Genomic DNA, 14,810 nt, shown 5'->3' with positions numbered 1-14,810 from the left:
TGATGCAAATATGAACCTATCCAATTTCACTAGGATATGTACTTCATTTATCATCCCTGAGTGGATCAGGAAGTATTTAGGTTACAATTATTCCTTTTTAATTTATAGGTGAAGTATCATGGCTAAGATAATTCCTTAGAGGTTCGATTAGGACTTGGCATGAGCCGTGTAGACAGTTTTTTAATCAATTTTTCCCACTGCCAGGATGCTGTAGTTAAAAGATGAGATTTATAATTTTTGGCAGTTACCAGTAGAATCTATGTATGAAGTGTGGTTTTAATTCAAAAAGAAGTTTAGCATGGTACGCCATTATAGGATTCAAGGATCCAACCTAATAGATATATTCTATATATCTTTGAATATTAACTTTAGATCAATGGTAGACACAATATCTGGTGGTGAACTTATGCATTTTTGATTGGAGTTTGCCCAAGAGATGTTAGATGAGATTTCTATCACTAACCAAGGATGACATACTCGGAAGGCTGATAGAAGAGCTGGTACATATAATATTTGGGCTACAAGTGACTACAGAGCTAGTGATGGTACGGTAGCACAAGAAGGTGCACAACACAAAAATAATATTGGGATACTTTCAAAAAAATTTTCAGCAATGGCATCGAAAAAGGTTAATGTTGTGGGAGCACAAAGGTCTATTTATAGAACATACGAGCCTGATACAGATCTGAAAACAAAGCATTTAGATCGCAAAGTGGTAGGTTTCTAAGCCAAATGGCAAAGAAATCAAGGTCGGAACTATTATGGTGATAGTACCAAGACAAGAGTAGAGAATGAGATAGCTATTGGAGATGCAAGGATGACTACAAAGAGAAGTAAGATAGATATGTCCCACCAAGCAGCCGAGATACAAAGTCTAGAATACAAGCAATGTTGTCAAAATTAGTAAAAGGCCAAGAAAGTCAAGATAGATGCCTTAAGGATATTAGGGAAGATCTATTAGGGATGAATTAGAAGATTAAGTTGCATGCTACTGTGATCAAACAACTGGAGTAGCAATTCAGCCAGATGTTGACCACATTAAATAAAAGATATCCTAACACTCTTCCAAGTAATATTGTGCAGAACCAAAAAAATAATAGTCATTGCCCTGCCATTACTACTCAGAGTGGTAAAACCACCAAGGATCTTCCCATGTCCACTGTGAATGAACCAAAAATGATATTGTTCCTGTTTCTGATGATGGAGCACATAGTCTAAAAATAGAGAAATTGCTCCATATTGAGGATAATAGTATGGATGACAAAAGGATGGTTGAGGAGCATGTTCTTAAAACCATTTGAAGACCTTGATCATCTTAACCTAAGATATTGAAAGAAAGTAAGAGAAGGGAAAATATCCAAATTTCTATCTATGTTGTAGGAGTTATCCATAAACATTCCATTTGTTGAGACGTTTGAGCAAATGCCAGGCTATGCAAAATTCATAAATGATCTAGTCACTAGAAAGTAGATTGTAATCTATGAGCCTGCAGATAATGTTTACCATTGTAATGTTGTTTCCTCTTGATCATTAGTAGTGAAGAAGGAAGACCTTGTAGCCTTCACCATTTTGTGCACTATTGGGTCTTTAAACATTGTTCAGGCCTAATGTGATCTTGGAGAAAGCATTAATGTCATGTCGCTAGTTGTGTATAAGTAGTTGAGGTTAGGAGTACCGATACTAACTTTGATGATATTATTTATGGCTGATCAAACTATGAAAAATTCGATAGGTATTCTATGCGATATATTGGTAAAGTGGCATCTTTTATCTTTCTATCTAATTTTATGATACTTGATTGTGAGGTGGACTTCCAAGTCCCTATCATCTTGGGCAGACTGTTCCTAGCTATGGGTAGGGCATTGGTTGATATGGAGTTGGGATAGAAAAGGTTCAGACTCAATGATGAACAAATAATCTACAATGTATGCTAGTTAATATGACAACCAAATACTATAAGAGTTATGTTTCTGATAGACACCATTGATTATACAGTTGAGGCAGTGATTTTTCCAATTAAAGAGAGGTTGGGTTTTGAAGAACTAGAAGTAGTTATTACTAATTTTGATAGTGATTAAATTATAGAGTACGATGATATGATTTTTGCTCTATATGGGAGAGGTTCATTTACATACCCTCTAAAGAAGCTTGATCTGGATCTGAAGATTAGAACCACTCCTGCCGCTCATTTATCAATTGAACAACCGCCAGTATTAGCAGTGAAGGCCCTCTTATCTTATTTGTGCTATTCTTTCTTGGGGGACAACAACATATTGCTAGTGATCATTGTTCCAAATTTGATTAAGATAGAGGTAGAAACATTGTTGTTCATCTGGCAAAAGTCAAATATGTTATAGGATGGACTATTATGGATATTGTAGGTAGTCCACCTGGAATTTATACTCATAAAATCCATCTTGAATCGGAGTATGAGTATGAGTAAGTTTGTTATTAGACTATCTGGTTTTGTAGTCAAGGAGTATAAGATTGCCATGCTTATTGGGGATATGGATCATGGTAGGTTGATGATTTATACTCAACATATTAAGGAAAAAAAGTTAAAAGGAAGAGAGGGGAAATAAGAAGGCTAAAAATGGGTCGTTTGAGTATGGCCAGATAATGTTTGGAGGGGGAAATCGTTTGTAGCTTTAGAATCATTCATCAATGCCAGTGGTATCTTTAGCCAGTGCTCTCACCCCCAGAGCTAGACAGAAGCAGTGGGGTAAGACTTCTATGTCCAGATGTTAGAATAATATGTGTGGAAAATCCAATTATCCTCTATGTGCTAAGTATGGTAACAATCATCTTGGTGAGTGTTTGTTGAGGCTGAAAGGTTGTTATGGTTGTGGTAAATTGGTATATAGAATCAGAGAGTGTCCTTATACTAGACAGGTTAATAGGGATGTTCGTCCGTAGACTTAGGGTACTATCACACCAGCTCCTCTAGGTTACCAAATCTCTCCTCAGGGTACATCATCCAGCACTGGTGGCAGTCAGCGTGTGGATGAGTTTTATGCTTTACTATCCCATTAGGAGTAGGAGAGTTCACCAGATGTTGTAACTGGTATACTTTATGTATTTCATCTAGATGTTTATGTGTTGTTAGACCCTGGGTTAAATTTCTCTTATGTGACCCCACTAGTTGCAGTAAATTTTGAAATAGGTCCTAAAAAGATCCCTAAGCCCTTTTGGTTTCTACCCCAGTGGGTGAGTCAGTTATTGCCGAACGATTATATAGAAAGTATCCAATCATTGTTCTTCATAAAATCATGTTAGCAGGTCTAATAGAGTTAGATATGGTCAATTTTGACCTTATTTTGGGCATGGATTGACTATATTATTGTTATATATCCATAGATTATCGCACCCAATTTGTAAAGTTTTAGTTTCCAGATGAGCCAGTCTTTGAGTGTGAAGGTAATGCAGTGTCTCCAAAGCGTTATTTCATATCCTATATTAAATCCAGGAAGTTTATATTGAAATGGTGTATCTATCATCTACTTTGAGTCCAAAAAACTAAGTCTAAGACTTCAATAGTTCAGTCAGTTTGTGTCAATGGGTTTCCTGAAGTTTTTCCCAAAGATTTTCCAAGGGTACCTCACGATAGGTAAATAGAATTCAAATTGACCTTCTCATAGATACTCAACCTATCTCCATTTCTACATATCGAATGGCTCTAGTCGAGCTTAAGCAGTTAAAAGAGCAACATAAAGACCTCTTAGATAAAGGTTTCATAAGGCCCAATGTCTCTCCATAGGGCGCTCCTATCGTATTTGGCAAAAGAAAGATGGTTCTTTATGAATATGCATTGAGTATCGTCAGCTGAATAAAGTCATGGTCAAAAACAAATATCCTCTTCCTAGGATTGATGACTTATTCGATCAACTCTAAGGTAAAAGTTATATCTCCAAGATAGACCTTAGATTTGGCTATCATCAGCTTATAGTAAGGGAATGTGATATTCCAAAGGTAGCTTTCAGAACCCGATATGGTTATTTTGAGTTTCTAGTTATGTCCTTTAGGTTGACAAATGATCCAATATCCTTCATGGACCTGATGAACAGAGTGTTTAAATAGTATTTGAACCAGTTTGTCATAGTCTTTACCGATGATATTCTTGTCTATTCTCTTAGGGAGGATGACCATACAAACTATCTTAGAATTGTGTTACAAAACCTTAGACATCACCAATTGTTCGCCAAATTTAGCAAATATGAATTTATGTTAAGATTAGTATCTTTCCTATATCATATTATTTCCAGTGATGGCATTAGGTTTAATCCCTAAAAGATAGAAGCAGTAAGAAACTGGCCTAGACCTATCTCTCTGTCAGACACCTAATGTTTCTTGGGTTTAGCTGTCTATTTCAAATATTTTGTTGAAGGTTTTTCTTCTATTGCATCCCCTATGTCTATATTAACTCAGAAAAAGTTAAGTTTCAGTGGTCAAATTCATGTGAGAAGAGTTTTTAGGAGTTGAAGACTCAACTTACTTTAGCCCCAGTTTTAACGCTACCTGATGGTACAGATGGATTCATTTTCTATTGTGATGCTTCTAGAATTGGTATGGGTTGTGTTTTGATTCTAAGAGGTAAGGTTATAGTCTATACCTCTAGATATCTTCATCCTTACAAAAATAACAACCCTACCCATGACCTTGAGCTTGCTGCTATGGTGTTTACATTGAAAATATGGAGGTCCTGTCTTTATGGGGTACATGTTGATATATTACGGATCACAAAAGATTAAAATATGTGTTGACTTAGAGGGAGTTGAATCTTCATAACAGAAGGTGGTCAGAATTGTTGATGGATTATGATATTAGTATATTGTATCATCCGGGAAAGGTCAATATAGTGGCAGACGCCCTTAGTAGATTGTCTATGGGCAGTGTTGCTCATATGGAAAATGATATAAGAGAGTTAGTTCAGGAATTTAACTAGTTAGCTAGATTGGGTATGAGGTTAGTAGACTCAGCTGAAGGAAATATTTGGGTTCAGAGTAGTTCATAATCTTCTCTAGTTTCTGAAGTGAAAGAGAAGCAATATAAGGATTCCAATTTGGTAAAACTGAAAGGTTCAATTAAAGAAAAAAAAGTAGAGGTTTTCTTCCAAGGGGGAGATGGTGTGTAGAGATACCAGAGTAGATTGTGTATACCGTGTGTTGATGATTTGAGGCAGCAAATTATGGTAGAAGTACATCGTGCGAGTTACTCTATTCATCTAGGAGCCACCAAAATGTACCACGATATGTGAGAAGTCTATTGGTGGAGTGGTATGAAGAAAGATATCACCGAATTTGTAGCCTAGTGTGCAACTTGTCAACAGGTTAAGGTAGAGCACCAAAGACCTGGTGTCACTTTGTTGTAGTTTGGTATTCCCACTTGGAAGTGGGAAGAGGTGAATATGGACTTTGTGACTAGATTACCCCTCTTCGCATCATCATCATGATTTGATTTCGGTTATTGTAGATAGATTGACCAAATCAGCCCATTTCTTGCCAGTTCACACGTCCTACACAACTAAAGATTATGCTATGCTATATATTAAAGAGTTAGTTAGATTATATGGAGTTCCTTTGTCCATCATTTAAGATAGGGGTACTCAATTTACCTTTCAATTTTGGAAATCCTTTCAAAAGGGTCTTGGTACCCAAGATTATCTCACTTCAACTTTTTATCCATAGATTGATGGTTAGGAATAGAGGGACCATTGAGAGCTTAAAGGATATGTTAAGGGCATCTGTTCTTGATTTCAAAGGAAGTTGGGATGACCACTTTCCATTGATCAAGTTTTCCTACAATAACAGTTACTATTCTAGCATTTAGATGGCCCCATTTGAGGCTCTGTATGGGCAGAGATGTAGATCACCAATCGATTGGTTCGAACTAGGTGAGGCTGGTTTGATTGGGCCAAATATTGTTTTTGAAGCCATGGAGAAAGTTCAATTGATTTGAGAGAGATCGAAAGTAGCTTAGCGACGTCAGAAATCTTATGCAGACATAATAAAGAGAGATCTTGAGTTTCAAGTCGATAATCCTATGTATTTTAAAGTTTCAGCCATTAAGGATGTGAAGAAATTTAGCAAATAGGGGAAGATTAGTCCCCGATATGTGGGTCCCTACAAGATTTTGAGTAGTGTAGGCCAAGAAGTGCTACATGCCACATCTAATTCTTAGGTCCTTTATTTTTCTACCTCCACCCCATGATCATAATGTGAAATCATAAAAACAATTAGGAGTGAAATTCATAAGTTCAAAGTGGAAAGTGAAAGGTGGAGGACAACTATTGGGCTAACTTAATGAAGTATAAATAATTAAGGTACCCATGGGCTTGTTGGGGAAGTCTGAGTACCCAACCAAGCCCCGTCATACTGCAATGTAAAATTAAGCACTTCTTAGGGGACAACCCAATGTATTTTGTTGTTTGTATTTTTATTCGTGATTGATGTTAGATCTTCACACCAATTTTTACCATAGGTATGTTCCCTAACTCTCTTATTTCATACCAGGTCGATGCATTGGGAACAATAAATCATTTTAAGTTGGGGGTGGGGCTGTATGGGGGTCTTGATGTCCTCTTGGGTTTTTGTTGTCGTGTCTCTTTTCCCCTAAGTCTTGTTCCTAGTAGATCTGATATATTTAGGTGTATTCTTTTTTCATAATGTTTTGTGGTTAACTAGGAGAAAAATAAGTATATATGGCAGTTAACATGTTTTTATTGATAATACCCCTTCAAAAGACTGTTTTTACCCCTTCAAAAGCCTATTTTTAAATTGTGTGATATGTATATATATGTGACTATTGTGAATATGGTTATGGAGTTAGGATTAGGGACATGATAATCATGTCTAACAATTGCATGAACCAAATAGGTAGTAGCTTATGATGTAACTCTGTGCTATGTGTGTGTGGGATGCTACTAAGTTTGCTTTGTCTGATTAAATCAAAAACTTTCTTTATTTGTGTAGACTGGGATGTAGGATATTTTGTTAGGAAAAGATCATTGGCTATTTTTTATATTAGTCCACTTTTATCATACATGACCTTCCATGTGTGAATTATATCCTTGATCCTAACTTTGAGACTGAAAGTCTATTTTTTATTACACCTTTCACCTTCCCATTTATGCTACATTCAACCTATTTTGTCCCTGGACCTCCTTGGAAATTGTGCATCTCTATTGAGGCAAATCACTTTAGTGGAGGGTGGATATCATAGAGGTGAATAATATCAAGTGGATGCAAAGAAGGGTAAAATAAGAGAAAAAGAAAGTAGAGTTAGGTGTGGTAGAAAAAGAAAAGAAAAATTGTAAAAAATGTAAAGAAGAAAGAATGAAAGACAACACAAAACCTGAATGTGCAATAACGTATAAGAAGGGAGAAAAAATAGGTGGAATAAATGAGAAATTGGCTAATGAGTGAGATGCCAAGGTCAGTGTAGTACCAAGGAGGCATAGTCACTTGATATGTCCATATGTATCATACCAGCCCCTAAGCCTACATTACAAGCTAAGAAAAGTCCTATAGTGATCCTAACTTACTATCTGAAAGCTAAGGTAAAGAAAATAAGAGCCAGCCTATGGTATTTGACATGCATTGATTGGAACTTCTTTGGTGAGTATGAATGTTTCTTTAATGTCCCAGCTTTTACATGTTTTATTACAAATATAAGTGAGTGGGAATTATTTATTATGATGGTACATAGGTCGTATTGGTAGTTTCTTACTTGTTTGGGCAGTGGAACTTATATATATTCATGGTTGTTTGTTGTTAATATAATTCCATAGCATGATTCCTTTGTGTCATATTGGTGTGCTTCATTAATACACATAATTAGGTTTTAAAGTATTAAACCTAGACGGGGTAGTAATCTTGAGCTTAAATTAGATGATTTACTACCGTAGGTATCTTAGATTTCTCTTGGTTAAGCATCGTCGTATTATTTTGTAATGTTTTGTTGCCTGAGGACGTGAAATGTTCTAAGGTGAGGGTATTGAGGTCCTATAGAAATATAGCACTTTTGATGCTTAAAACTATGACAATATGAATGTACTTATGGCTATTTTGTTGGATTTAAGGTATTTTTGGAGTATTTGGTAGAAAATCATGTTTTGGATGCTAAAAAGAAGGGGAAAATCTGTTTTCAGCTAATTTTTGGTAAAATTAAGGATGTTCGGGACACTTTCTGGCTCTATCATGATCAAAGAAGGTTCTAAAATCGAAAAAGAGCTAAAAACATGACTCCCGACACCTACCAAGAAAACCTACGAACCACATGTAGGACCTATGGACCGTAGGTAGGCAAAGCAGGTGCCAAAGATTCAAATTTTGAGAGCTAGGCTATAGGATTTGTACCTGAATTCTGCATCTGTGCCCAGTGTTAAAACCACATGTATTACCTACGCCCGATGCTAGACCGCGAGTACGGAGAGTAGGTGGTCATCGACAGTGGTTTTTTGGATCATTCTAAAATAATTTCCTAGGGTTTCCTTGTATCCCAAATACACTCCAATGTTGCTTTAAAGTCCTATAATGTATGGGTAATTAGATATTCCTATTTTAATTAGGATTTAAACTCTATGGTTTCTTGTAACCTATAAATACCCTTTAAGCTTTGTTTAGTTTATTCATTCATTAATTCATAGATTAATTTAGAAAATGACAGACACAAATTGATTCATTGAGAAGGAGGCCCCTTTGGGGTCAAGTCCTCAAACATTTTATTATTCTTTGTTTTTTATTCAATTTAATACTTTGGGATTTCTTCTTTCATTTTTGTAAGAATGATTTTGTAAGTTTTTCTGTTGATTCCATGATTGATCTCTTAACTATGAGTGGCGAATTCCCTTAGCTAAGGTTGTGGGAACCCCGGTAGATTAATGAAGTAGAAGAAGTTCCAAGTCGTTCTAGATAAAGATTCTTGCATGTATAGGATTTTCTTCATTCTTATTGATTTCTTAGCGGTGGTCAGCGTTAAGATCCCACCTTGATTATTGGTACTTACTCCAAAAAAGGAGTAGTGACTAGGAAAAGAAAACAATAATAGTAATTTGAAGATTAACGGTCGATCCATGCTACAAGGTACTATCTAAATAAGATATTTAGCTATCATCTAATAACTAAAGACCCAAAAGGTAATAGTTAACTAGGATCCAAGATAAGGTTAGTAAGGCAACAACCTGAGATTAAAAGGTAAAGAGTGAAATCCATTTGCTCATCCAAAAGACTGTTGATGGTACATAACTTATCGGATTCTACATACAAGGTATTTGAATAGTTCGATAGTGTACGATAAGTCAACTGAGGTTAGAATCTAGGGGAAACACAAGCCTTGTGTTTTTCTTAGATTGTTTTCAACCAAGAGCAACCAATTCTTTGCTTTTATCTATTTTAGCAAATCCCTTTTTTACTTTCCTGCACTACATAGTGATTTCAACAAGTTCAACACATATTTCCAACCAATTCCCTGTGGGATCAACCCAACCTAGTTTGGGTTACTATATTTTACATCGACCACTTCATCGTTCAAGTGGAGGTATATTTTGGGCATTATCACAAATAAAGAGATTTATGCATTAGGTAAGGAAGTTTTTTTGGGATGAACCTTACTTTTTCTAAATCTGTGTGGATAGGGTTATTTGCAGATGTATCCCTAAAGTAGAGATGATGTGCATTCTTGAGGCTCTTTATTCATCACTATAGAGGAACTCACACAACCCACAAGATCTTGCAATGTGGGTACTATTGGCCTATGATATAAAAGGACATTCATGACTTTGCTTTAGCCTATGACTAATGCCAGTGTCAAGGCAATATATCTAGGTTCGATAAACTTTCTACGGCCCCTATTTTAGAATTGGAGTAGTTTGATGTATGGGGTATGGAATTCATGGTGTCCTTTGTAAGATCATTTGGTATGAAGTATATTTGTGGAAGTGGATTATGTATCAAAATGGGTGGAATCGTTTGCACTTTCTAATAATGAAAGAAGTAGTGTCACCATCTTTTTGACGAAATATATCTTTTCTTGATTTGGCATACCACGTGCAATCATTAGTGATGGTGGGTCGCATTTTTGTAATCACCTATTTAATAGACTGCTTCAGAAGTACGGAGTGAAGTATAAGGTGGCAACACTTTCTAACCTACAGACTAGTGGATAGGTTAAGGTGTCTAACATAGAAATAATATCCATTTTTGTGAAGACTGTGAATGCACATATGACTGATTGGTCTAGAAAGTTAGATGATGCATTATAGGATTAAAGAATAAATCTCAAGACTCCTATAGGTACTTCTAGATATTAGTTAGTGGATTGCAAGGCTTGTCACTTTCCCGTTGAACTTGATCCAAAAGCACTATAGGCATTGAAGAAGTTGAATTTTCAGTGGTACGATATAGTAAAGAAAAGAATGAGTAAGATGAATGAGTTGGATGAATTTTTACTCTAGGCTTATAAGAGTTCTGCACTTTACAAATAGAAGAGGAATCATCATGATTGCAAAATTGAGAAAAAAATATGTGATCAAGATGACCAGGTATTGCTATGTAACTCAAGACGTCACTTATTTTCAGGAAAGTTGAAATCTCGGTGGTATGGGCCATTTACTGTGGTGAGAGTGTTTCCATATGGTGCTTTAGAACTGAAGCGTGATGGTGAATCCTTGTTCACAACAAAAAACGGATAAAATTACTGGGGTTTTTAGACCCCTGCTATAAATTGCGAGGCTTTTACACACCCACTATCAATCAAATAAAAACCATTTTCCCTCTTTTTTTAATTGGCCAAATATTTTCCCTCTTTTTTTTAATTGGCCAAAATATTTTTTTTTTAATTGGCCAAAACATTTTCCTTCTTGGCCAAAATAGCTTTACCATCGATTGAGAGATCACATTTTCCTTAAATCGACTCTTTTATTTTCCCCTAAATTGATTGAGAGGTCTATCGGTCATTGGTACTCTGGCTGACCTCCTTTTTTTTATTTTCCCCCAAATCGATTGGTAAGTTGAAAACCTTAATTGTTTGGAATACTAGGTCATATCATTGGTAAATGGAAATAGATCAACCGTCATTGCTTATTGATGTCTTGATTAGGATGGACCGGTATGTAGTATAAAGAGAATCGGTATTAATTTTTATGTTGCATTGTTATTCATTTTCTTGTGTATTTTGATTTAAACAGAAGAACATGATAGATTAAGGGGACAACTGTCGATGATGGGAAGCCAAATTATGTATTTAATTTAAAATTACTACAACTACTGAGAGTTTACTTGATTTTGTTTGAATTATTGTTTTTAATTAAAGGGAAGTTATGGAGATTGGAGATAGTTTGTGTTATTTGTAGTTCTTGATTGAGTTTGATATAGTTCTTAGTTGATGAATATTTGATAAGAAATTGCACTTTAATACTCACTTACGACCCTATCAAGAATTAGTTCATTGAAAACTTCACAAAATACCAATAAAACCCTTATTGTTCATTCAAATTTCGGGTTTTGTAAAGCTAATTTGGCAAATGGGTCATTGGATTTTGCTGATTTGGTAAATGGGTAGGGGAGGGTGAAGGTGATTGTTATGTACTGCTCTCCATTTCATATTATTTCATTCTTGTTTCTCTCAATGTTGTATTTTTCTTTTCAAACTACTTAGATATGCTTTATTTTAAGCCGAGGGTCTATTGAAAACAACCTCTCTATCTCTAGGAAGTAGGGGTAAGATCTGCGTATACTTAACCTTCCTGGAACCCCACTTATGTTATTACGATTGGTATGTTGTTGTGTTTTGTACTGTGTATAGGGTTCTTACACAACTTTTAGTTCTGAATTAATGTGTTCCTGTATGCTCTATCTTATCCCAGTGATAATTTTTGTGATTTTACAGATGCCAGGCATAATTATGGTGATTAGAAGATTAAATAGGCCAAGTATCATGATATATGATGGAACTATTAAGGTAAGATAGGAACATTCATCTCTAATTCTTTATTGTTTATTCAAAGTCACTTTTTTAGTAGAATAAATATTATCTTCTGCTACCACGCTATCGCCTTCAAAGTTTCTTTGAGAAAATTAAAGTTGAATAACTGTGGAGAATTAAAAAAAAGGGAAATGCCTCCGTTAACCCATTACTTGATCAAGAACTTATAGAGTCCAAAAAACTTTTGAACATTGTGACACCAACAGAAGCCCATTCATTTCAAGCTTACTATCTTAACCCCTTGGCCGACATATTAAAATTAGTTCCACCTTATTTGTTGTGGCTAGTGATTGAGATGGACTCCTAATTAATTAAGACAACTGATATACCGAGGAGAACTGGAGTTATGTACAAGAATCTCATATACAAGAAGAACTCAACTGAAGAAAATGATTAAAATGTGTATCTAAGGAATATGGCATTAACCCACATTAAAACATATCGTCTTGATGGGATAGTTTACTTTGAATATGATTCCACCCTATATTACCTAGATATCTTTGAACAAATGATACTAATCCGGTAATCTACTTATTCATCTTGCATATAAATATATGCTAATAATATTTTGTTTTTTCCTTTCTTAGCGATTAACATTCAAACTACCAATTTTTTGATTTTTAAATTGTGATACATTTAAGTAATTCTTGCCGCAGATTATGTCAGAAGGGAACATTGGCTTTCATAGTAGGTTTCTTGCCATAACGACAAGTTAGATATAAAAGTGAAAAGAAAAAAATATCTTTCCATGTAGAAAACATTACTAGAAGCTTTTCAAACATCGGTCCTGCCAATCTATTCTAGTGATGTAGAACCTTCATTATTATGGATAATAAAGTGCTAGTCATGTTATCGCCACCCGCTTCACTAAAGAATTGTACCAAAAGGGGATCCTTAAACAAGGATGACAAATAAACATTATGTTTAAGTTGGAAGTAAGTATACTAGAGCAAAACAAAGTTTGACTGGTATTCTCTAATGGGTATCAAACGGATAGTTATTCTTTCTTTCACTTTTTTGCTTCCAATCACTTGTAAATCATCCCTTATGTGGTAGTGATCAAATATGTTTTGTTATCTCTATGTTATTAGAGTATTCTCAAAGGCAAAAAAACACCATTAGGTTTCAAGGACTTTAACCAAAAAGTACAACCAAAGTTCACACTTTGATGAATAGAAAATAATATCTTATTTATAGAACTGTAGAAAAAAATTACTATAGCACAAAAAACAATCATATAAGTTGAGGAATTGAAGATATACAATAATGTAAAATTTATTAAGTAAAATAGCATTTGATTAAGCCATCTTTGAACTAATTTATACTTGAAAGGTTTCTAGAACAAAGAATTAAACTTTGTCAATGCAAACGCCAAATAAGAAAGTATTTGAGATGCAACTAATTTAGTCTGGGCCCTCCATACAGTTTTACATTTTGGTCCTATTGTGGATTTTCTTTTTATTTCATAGTTTTGCAGTTTGAAACAAAAGCTCTGCTATTTACAGTATGCATTGTGCTACTCCCTCACTTATGTTTCTTAGTTTTGTATCTTCATTTTAAGTTTCATGTTTTAAAATAACTTTTTATTCCTTTCTTGGTCTTTGATCCATCTCGGGTCAATATTGCTTTCAAGGGTTACTGGATCTCGTTAACTTAGATGATGAATTTTATGCATTTGCTTAATTTTCTAACTTACCATTCTATCTATCAGCTTTCTTAATAGAAAATTATTATATGCAGTCGGTTTGAGACATGGGTTGTGGTAAGACTAGCTAAAAATAATAGGAAAGTTATCTTATAGGGTCCAATCTGTAATGGCTCTCAGGTTATAGGTTGTCATACAGATGAAATGTCAAAAAGATCTCAGTGATTTTATGCTGAAATATTAGGATTTGCATTCAATAGTACAGTAATTTAAGATCCAAAGAGGTGGAACCGATCAACATTAGATCCCATTAGTCATCTTGATATACTTAAAGGTGGCTTCAAGTGAGTTTCATCGCTTCTATTGTAAGTCTGCTAGCTGTGTAAACAAATTTTTTTTCCGTTGGCTCACCTGTATGTAACACAAATGATTCTCAATGATCCTTTATTGCAGGTGAGCACATTTATTGAACAAGTTGTGGAAGATGAAAGCAAAATGGAATGCTTTCCAGTACACTGCTCAAGGATTATGGTTTGGAAATTCAATACAGGCACTATTGCTGCTAGCGTGTGAAGATGTCAACATAGAGAGTGCTTTTGCAGCGTAAACAAGGAGACCAAACTACGCACATAGTTTTTCAATAGGGGCTTATTAGCGTTCTTTTCATTTTTTATCTAGGGAGATTCTTAACGTTCTTTCTTATGAAATTTTTAGTTTTTATGATAGAAACAAATCACAATACACAATCTATCCAGGTTTTTGAAAATATATTACTTGTCTAGATTACAGGTTTTGTTTGAAGTGTCTACTTGTCATCATAGTAACATAACTGTCTACTTCTTTTTGTTGTTGTGATATTTTAAAAGCTACCGGTATGGTAAGACTCATTTTTATTCTTTTAATCTATTTTCACCTTTATTTTATTGCAATCATAGCAAGGAATGACGCATTAGACTCTGAAAAAAAGGGAAATAGAGGGAAAAACTCTACTTGAATAGTCCCTCAAGCTACTGAGTTAAATAGTATACGTACAAGTGTTAAAAAAGGAAAGAGTCAATCTAACTAGTTATGGCTAATCCCAATTGATATGCTATACCATGTCATAATTGACTTGTCCTTATAGTTCACCAATCATATGAAGAATGTTTATCTTCAGAAAGCATTTCCATGATCTATTCAAGAGGCA

The 14,810-nt window shown here is 34.9% G+C and overlaps 1 pseudogene; it reads left to right on the top strand.

Moving 5' to 3' along the window:
- Positions 1–613: 613 nt before the first annotated feature.
- Positions 614–14,197, top strand: LOC107846440 (annotated as a pseudogene).
- The last annotated feature ends 613 nt before the right edge of the window (positions 14,198–14,810 follow it).

The sequence above is a fragment of the Capsicum annuum genome, chromosome 11 (genome assembly GCF_002878395.1).
Source record: "Capsicum annuum cultivar UCD-10X-F1 chromosome 11, UCD10Xv1.1, whole genome shotgun sequence".
Classification (NCBI taxonomy): Eukaryota; Viridiplantae; Streptophyta; class Magnoliopsida; order Solanales; family Solanaceae; genus Capsicum; species Capsicum annuum.
Note: the sequence above shows the minus strand (reverse complement) of the source record. Positions and strands in the feature narration are given on the sequence as shown.